The sequence below is a fragment of the Myotis brandtii genome, unplaced genomic scaffold, assembly GCF_000412655.1.
Source record: "Myotis brandtii unplaced genomic scaffold, ASM41265v1 scaffold399, whole genome shotgun sequence".
NCBI classification, from domain to species: domain Eukaryota; kingdom Metazoa; phylum Chordata; class Mammalia; order Chiroptera; family Vespertilionidae; genus Myotis; species Myotis brandtii.
This window is the reverse complement of record NW_005365325.1, coordinates 4,555,110-4,562,967: the sequence shown is the minus strand read 5'-3', so window position 1 is coordinate 4,562,967 and position 7,858 is coordinate 4,555,110.

Below are 7,858 nucleotides of genomic sequence, written 5' to 3'. Positions count from 1 at the left end.
TGATCTATTATCTCTGTATGTGTGCATATGTATTTGTATGTGTGTGTGTGTGTGTGTATATATATATATATAATTTCATTGTATCAAGTCTTTATAGCCATCTAGCTTGCCAAGGTCATGGCGACACTGTTATTATCTTTGAATTATGTACTGAAGTAACCTGAAACATAACATCTCTTAAGTCATGAATGTTTGAGGCACAATATTTAAATTATTTTAAAAGTTGTCATTGGAAATGTTAACCCTAATCACAGGTCTCTATTTATTTAACATAAGGACATCTATCCTATGTAAGCCTATTCAGGATCTCCACTTGTATTCACATATTACCTTTAAATTTTATTGAAAGCTTGTCCACAATTAAGCAACTGTGAGACCATATAACTAGAAATTGTTATTAAATCTTTGCAAAATTTGTTAGGCTATATTTTTATTATGACACATGTCAGATACACAATAGTATATTAAACATTAAATACTAGTGTACACTAAATAGTAAACACTCATTATATGAACCCTAAACAGGCTTTAAATACAATTAGCATATTTTAAACAATGTTCCAAAATGATTAGTGCATAGCAAATATGTGTAAGGTGCTAGATGAGAGTCAGAGTTATGTATCATTGTGGAAAAGTTCACTCATATCTATATCTATATATATAAAGAGCCAGGGGCTGTCACATCCGAAAGAACCGAATGGAGGACCAAACAGGCTGAGTGGGGTGACAGGCTGGCAGGGGTTTTAGTGGGGGATGACCAAACAATTGAACACCAGGCTGTGTGGGGCGACCAGGGCAGCAGGGGGGTGAGTGAGGGATGACCAAACAACTGAACAGCAGGCTGTGTGGGGTGACCAGGCCGGCAAGGGGCGGGCAGTTGGGAGCGATCAGGTCAGCAGGCAGAGGTGGTTAGGGGTGATGAGGCTGGCAGGCGGGCCAGTTAGGGGCGATCAGACAGGCAGGCAGGTAAGCAGTTAGGAGCCAGCGGTCCTGGATTGTGAGAGGGATACTCGATTGCTGGTATCCTGAGGATTGGGCCTAAACTGGCAGTCAGACATCCCCTGAGGGGTCCTGGATTGGAGAGGATGCAGGCTGGGCTGAGGGGATCCCCCCCCCACCCCATGCACGAATCAGGCCTCTAGTGTGTGGTATAAAATTGACACTCATTGATACAAACAACAGTATGGAGGTTACCAGAGGGAAGTAGATGGGGGATAGTAAAGGGTAAATGTAGCCCAATATATGGTGATGGTGATTTGACTTTGGGAAGTGGGTACACAATGCAATATACAGATCACGTATCATAGAAATGTACCCTTGAAACCTATATAGTTTTATTAACCAATGTCATTCCAATAAATTTAATTAATAAAATAAAATAAAGATTAATTAAAGTTACTATATAGCATATGTGGATATCTGTGCTATTTCAAAATCTGCTTTGGAAAACCATATTTATTTGAAGATACTTTTTCCACTGTCTTTTCCTCTTTAGTAGATTTTCAAAATCCTATGAGATGATAGTGTTCATTGAAGAAAATACAATTGAAAGAAGCACTGAAGGTAACTCCATTGCACCTAGTAATAAACAAGATGACAAGTTCAGTTTTTCTCATGTCTTAACAGATTTAAAATTTTTTTTTCACTAAGTGAAATATACCTAGAATGACTGCTTCCCTGTCTCAGGAAAATTTTCTGCATCAAAAATCCTAGGTCAGTTCACAAGAGGAGAAATATATCATGTTAGAAAGAACAGTGAAATGATAGCATGTTGCAACTTCATCTAGAAGAAGGTAAATAAGCAGTGACAGTACACCCGATCCATTGTTTGGCAAAGACTGTGAAAGCATGGTGGAGGATTAGCAGGAAAATTCTAAGGAAGTATTGACAAATTAATTTTTACCCACTCAATAAATTATGCACACTTGAATGAAAATACTGTGATGAAGGATTTCTAGATTCTTGGGGAATCTTCTGGAGCGTCAGTATTAGTACTTGATTTTTTTTTAAATTTTAATTATAGCTTTGATGTCAGTGTTTGGTGGGTGTGATATCAGGCTTCCATTTCTTGAATGCATTTCTTGCTCACCTCCCCGTGCCCTATTCCAGTGCTAGTTACCAATCATGTTTAGAGCACCTACTGTGAAAGGGAGACTAAGACTGCTGCCCAAGGCGGGTGTGGCAGATTTAGTCTAATGTTACTCTTTGTTTCACTTCTGACAGTGCGAATCTGAAGGTATTTTTGAAAATAAACTACAAGTTCTCAGAAGGAAGAGAGGTAGGGGAGACAGGAAGAGATTAAAGAATTTATATGCCTATATGCATAACCCATGGACACAGCTAATAGTGTAAGGCCTTGGTAGGGGGATAGGAGCAGGGTAGTAGGGGTCAATGGGAGAAAAAGGAGGACATCTGTAATACTTTCAACAATAAAGATAAATTTTAAAATAAATAAAATAAACTACAGGCATAACTTGGAGATATTGTGGTTTAGTTCCAGACCACCACAATAAACTGAGTATCACAATAAAGTGAATATTACACAAATTTTTTGGTGTTCTAGTGCATACAGAAGTTGTTTACACTATACTGTAGTCTGTTAATTGTGCAATGGTCTAATGTTTAAAAAGGTAAATACCTTAATACAAAAATAATTTATTACTAAAAAATACTAACCATCATCTCGGTCTTTAGCCAGTCTAATTTTTTGGCTGGTGATGAGTCTTGCCTCCATATAGTAACTGTTGACTGATCAGGCTGGTGGCTGAAAGTTGGGATGGGTGTGGCAATTTCTTAAGACCATGAAGTCTGACACATCAATTAATTCTCTTTTTCTCAAATGATTTCTCTGTAGCATGTAATGCAGTTAGGTAGCATTTTACTCACAGTATAACTTCTTTCAAAATTGGAGTCAGTCCTCCCAAACCCTGCCACTGCTATTCTAAATCCTTTTGTTGTCATTTCAACAGTCTTCACAGCGTCTCCACCAGCGGTTTTCATCTCAGGAAAACACTTTCTTTGCTCATCCATAGACTCAACTCCTCATCTGTTAAAAGTTTTATCATGAGACTGTGCAATTCAGTCACATCTTCAGGGTCCACTTTGAATTCTACTTCTCTTGCTATTTCCACATCTGCAGTTACTTTCTCCACTGATGTGAATCACCATAACAGATGCAATGATAATGAAAAAGTTTGTGAAAATTACCAATATGTGACACAAAGTGAACAAATAATATTGGAAAAATGGAGCTAATAATCTTGTTTAATGCAGGGTTGCCACAAACCTTCAATTTGTAAGAAACAAACAAATAAACAAAACAAAACAAAAAAAACCCAGTATCTATAATCTGTAATCTGTAATGCACTATCAGATGTCTTTTTAATTGCTTCATGGATAAAGCAAAGTTTTAGAATGTAAATACAGTGGTTCAATCTCAGGCTGGCCTGAAGTTTGTGAGTTCTTGATTTCCTATAGGAAAGATTTCACAGTAAGAGTCCAGGTGATTTTGAGAGTACATATTTTAAAGCTGGAGACAGTGAAGCAAAGGGAGGACTTAGAGTAGAAAAAGCAAAAGGAGAGAGCTTAGGTGGTGCTCTGCTTTGGCTCTCTAGAAACATTAAAGGAAAAGTGAACCAAGGCTAGGCTGCTGTTAGCTTACTGGGAAGTGAAGGTCACAGTGATAGAATGGAGCCAAGGTGGGGCTGCTTTTAGCTCCCTGGGAAGTCTGAGAAAAAGGGGACTTTGAAGACAGGATAAGGGGCTAAGCCCAGAATGAGCTGTCTCTGCCCGCTGATCCTCTGGGGACCCTTATAGTTTAGAAAGAATTAAAATGTTCATGCCCTAGAAGGGGCATAGGAGTATTCTAGAGGAACTGAATCTTTGTCTTGAGTGTTTTTTATTCTTTTTTCTGTAGGAGAGAATCTTAGGGGAGGGTTTTAGCAGAATATTCATTACCTTTCCAAGCATCCTATATAATAAAAGCCCAGTGACCATAATGGCAGAACGACCAGAATGACTGCTTGACCAGTCACTATGAGGTGCATTGACCACCTCTTGGTCCTCTTCCCCGGCTGGCAGGCTCCGATCACCGATGGCTAGCGGGGACCCGGGGAGGGTGGCGGGGGATGTGGGCAGCACCAGGCCAAGGCCACCACCCCACAGGTTGCCCAACACATAGAGGGTGACCGGTGGTGGGGAGTGGGGCCGGCGAGCAGGCGGGAATAGCCGACCTCTCAGTCCCTCCCCTGGCCATCAGGCTCCAGTCACGGGATGGGGAATAGGGAACCAGGGTGGGTGGTGGGGGGGGGGGGTGGAACTGGTGAGCAGGCAGAATGGCCGACCTCTTGGTCCCTACCCCCAGCCCGCAGACTCCAATCACTGACAGGGAACTGGGGTGGGTGGCAGCGGGGGGTGGGGCTGACTGCTGGCAGCCAGGGAAGATGGCCCTGATTGCAGGCTAGGCCTAGGGACTGTACCCAGGCACGATTTCGTGCACCGAGCCTCTAGTGTGTTTATAATACAACAAGGTAAGGTATCAAAATTAGCCTATAGGGGAGTTTGGAATTATTCTTTGGTTTGCTTTATTGTTATACTTTTATCTTGGGTCTATTTGGCTTTAATGGGATTTTTATTATTTGTTCCCCTGATTTCATTTGTCCTTGGGTTTGGCTGGCACAAATGGCATTAATTGGGTCTCTGTTTTCTCTTTTCCCCCAACCAGGGTGATGTAAGCTGTTTATTCTCTGATAAGGGAGGAGAGGTATGAACCATGTTTTCTCAAGTATCCTTGGTTAGGGAAGATAAGGTCTTGCAATTCATAAGCTGGCTGTAAGTTGTTCAAATTGTTTGGCCTTATTTAATTCTCTTGTCTCAGTTTCCTTATTCCACTTGTCCAGGAATCTACTTGCTTCTTTCAATCCTACCACTGGCCAGATCCCTTTCCCTCCAATCTCTCCTATATTCTTCAAGCTCTCTACATGTTTTTGCTAAGCTCATCCCCCTGTGCTGTCTGCTGAAATCTGTTAGTGTAGTTGATTCAAAGTTATTCTCTGGAGACAGGTCTCAAGTTGATTTGGCAAGATCTTTGGGAGATCTCTGAGACACCAGTAATGAATGTAGTTACCTGCAGGCCATTCACAGTTGTTTAATTCTTTCATGTTAAACTCAATCCAAAGGCTAAAGAATGAGAGAACCTATTGGCTTTGCTAGAAATAGGGTTAATGTAGTTTCTCCGATCTGGAGAAGTACAGTTAATGCAATGACTCAGGGAGCCGTTATTCTTTCTCAGAAGTCCCACCCTTTAATTAAAGTCTATCCTTCCTGGCTAGCAGAACATTTAATCCCTGAGTTTATCTATAAATGTATATTTGTATCTATAAATTCTACCTCTATCATGCTTCTTATTAATACATTTACATTGTTTTTACTTAATTTATAGGGATATGCACTTTTTTAGTAGCATGATTTTTATCCAAGAAACAATGTGACTTTTCTAGAAGTAATATGTCAGTGATGTATCGGGAGTCAGGGACCCGACCTGGCTTTGCTGGCTTGAGTTCCAGTACCTTGAAAAAGTCACTCTCTACCCTTGACCTTCTTTGCTTTCCTGGCTGATCGAATGAGGAAACTGGATTTAGTTAATCTCTAAAATCCTTTTTACATTTAATATTCACTGAACCAGAGAAATTGAAGTAACTCACTGACCTTGTTTAGTAAAAGTATATAAGGAAAGAATTTTGGGGATGGGAAATACCTCTGAGAAAATTAAAATTCCACTAAGCTAAGTACTTCTATTATATATAGTATAAAGAATTTTTGGTTCATTGTCATTTATAAAAAGAATTTGTTTTGTTTTATTTACTAGTAAATGGAATAAATATTTGGAAATATAATCTTTATTAAGTGGGACATATTGGAGATACTCTCTTGGGCAATAATTAATTGTAAATTTTTATTTTTCCCTGCTTGGGACTGAAAATCAACTAGGTGTTTAATTTTATTAAAAATAATTTCAAAGTGATCAATAAATATCTGAATATTTAAATTACATTTATATATGCCTATATATCTAATAATTAAAATTAATATTCAATTAGACAAGTAACATTTATTCATAATCAATTTAAGAGTTTTAAAAATTATTTGTACCCTGAAATTATGTATAATTTTCAAAAATGTAAGTCCCATTTGAAATAGACTAAAATATTTTCATTGACATTCTTTTGCTACTTCAACTTATAATTATCCTAGTTATATTTCCTATTTAAAATAATCTAAAAATCTGATCCAATTCCAACTGTAACAATTAAGTGGACTATTTCTTAGTTACTACGTCTGTCAAGTAGAAATTATTTATGATGTAGTCTACAAGAGAACATTTATGTATAAAAGGTCATTGCATCAAATTATGTCTATGAGTTCCTACTCACAGCATTTAAATGACTTATTCTCATGTAATTTTCATAATTTTAATTCTTTAATTAGTAAAGAATGCTTTTTATATTAGATTCATGAAGCTATTTTCTTTTGTTTTTATTAAAAGAATTTAGGTGACAGTTTCCAGTTTCTTGGTTAAATATGTAATTGTATATATTTTACTTGAACACCAATTTTAACTTAATTAAAATCTTTTTAAAAGAAGTCAGTCCAATGAAAATGGAAATTATCTGAAGCTAATTTTAGTTTAGATCTCTGTTTATATAACAGAGACAAATTTGTTATATTAATAATGCATTACTAGGTAAATAATTAGCATTTTACTCTCTAGGAGTGTAAAATTGTTAATATATTTAAATAATGACATAATATCATCAGATTTTTCAAAGATTTTAATAAGCTAATATGAAAATTATTTTGCAAGATTAAAGAGCCAAGAATTGCCAGAATGATTTTCAAATATAAAACAAAAAGGACAATATTTTTCCATGAAACTGCAATTATATATATATATATGTATATACAATCAATCCTATTATATCTAGATCTAATAAATTTTATAATTATGCATTTCAAAGAAACAAATGCAAAATGCAAATGCTTCTAAATCTCAGGCTCAAAACCTCTAGTCATCTTTACTTTTCATTCTCAATCAAACCAATTTATGATTTATCAGAAAATATATTTACTTTCACTTTAAAAATATATATATTATTTATCAGTTTTTTCATCACCTCCATGCCTGGGTTATTGCAATAGCTTCCTAAATTTTCTTCCTGTACCTATTCTTGCGTCCCACCTCTATACAATCAAAATAGACATAGAAATAATTCTTCTAATACATAAGTTCAATTATCTTTCTTTTGTTCAAACATCTTTCACTGGCTCCCTATTTCTCTCAAAGTAAAACTGAAAGTTGTTAAAATTGTCTACCAAATGGTGTCTCAGTCTGTTGCCTCTGTACTGTCCATCTGGGTATTTTCTTAAACACAATAGGTACATTCTTGTCTTGGGTCTTATCTCCTTGTTCTTCTATGTATCTGTAATTCTTTTCCACAAATATACACCTGGCTCCCTCCTCACCTTTGTTATATCTACTTCAATATACTTCTTTCAGTGATTAAGGTGTTGTCTATCCTTTAAAAAAAAGTAGTAATTTCTTCCATTCTCAATTCTTACTTGATTTATTAATCTCTGAAGCTTAAATCACCATCTTTTAATAAATTATTTTTATTGTCTATTTCTCTCTATAATAATGTTAACTCCAGGAGTTGACTATTTTGCCTATTTTGTTCACTACTCCATTCCAATGAGTAAATGAGCCTGGAATGTAAATGTCAAAAAGATTGTGTTGTGCAAAAATAAACAAAGGAAGCAAATGAAAAATGCAAATAGTGTGGAGTCCAGGAAATAAAAGTAA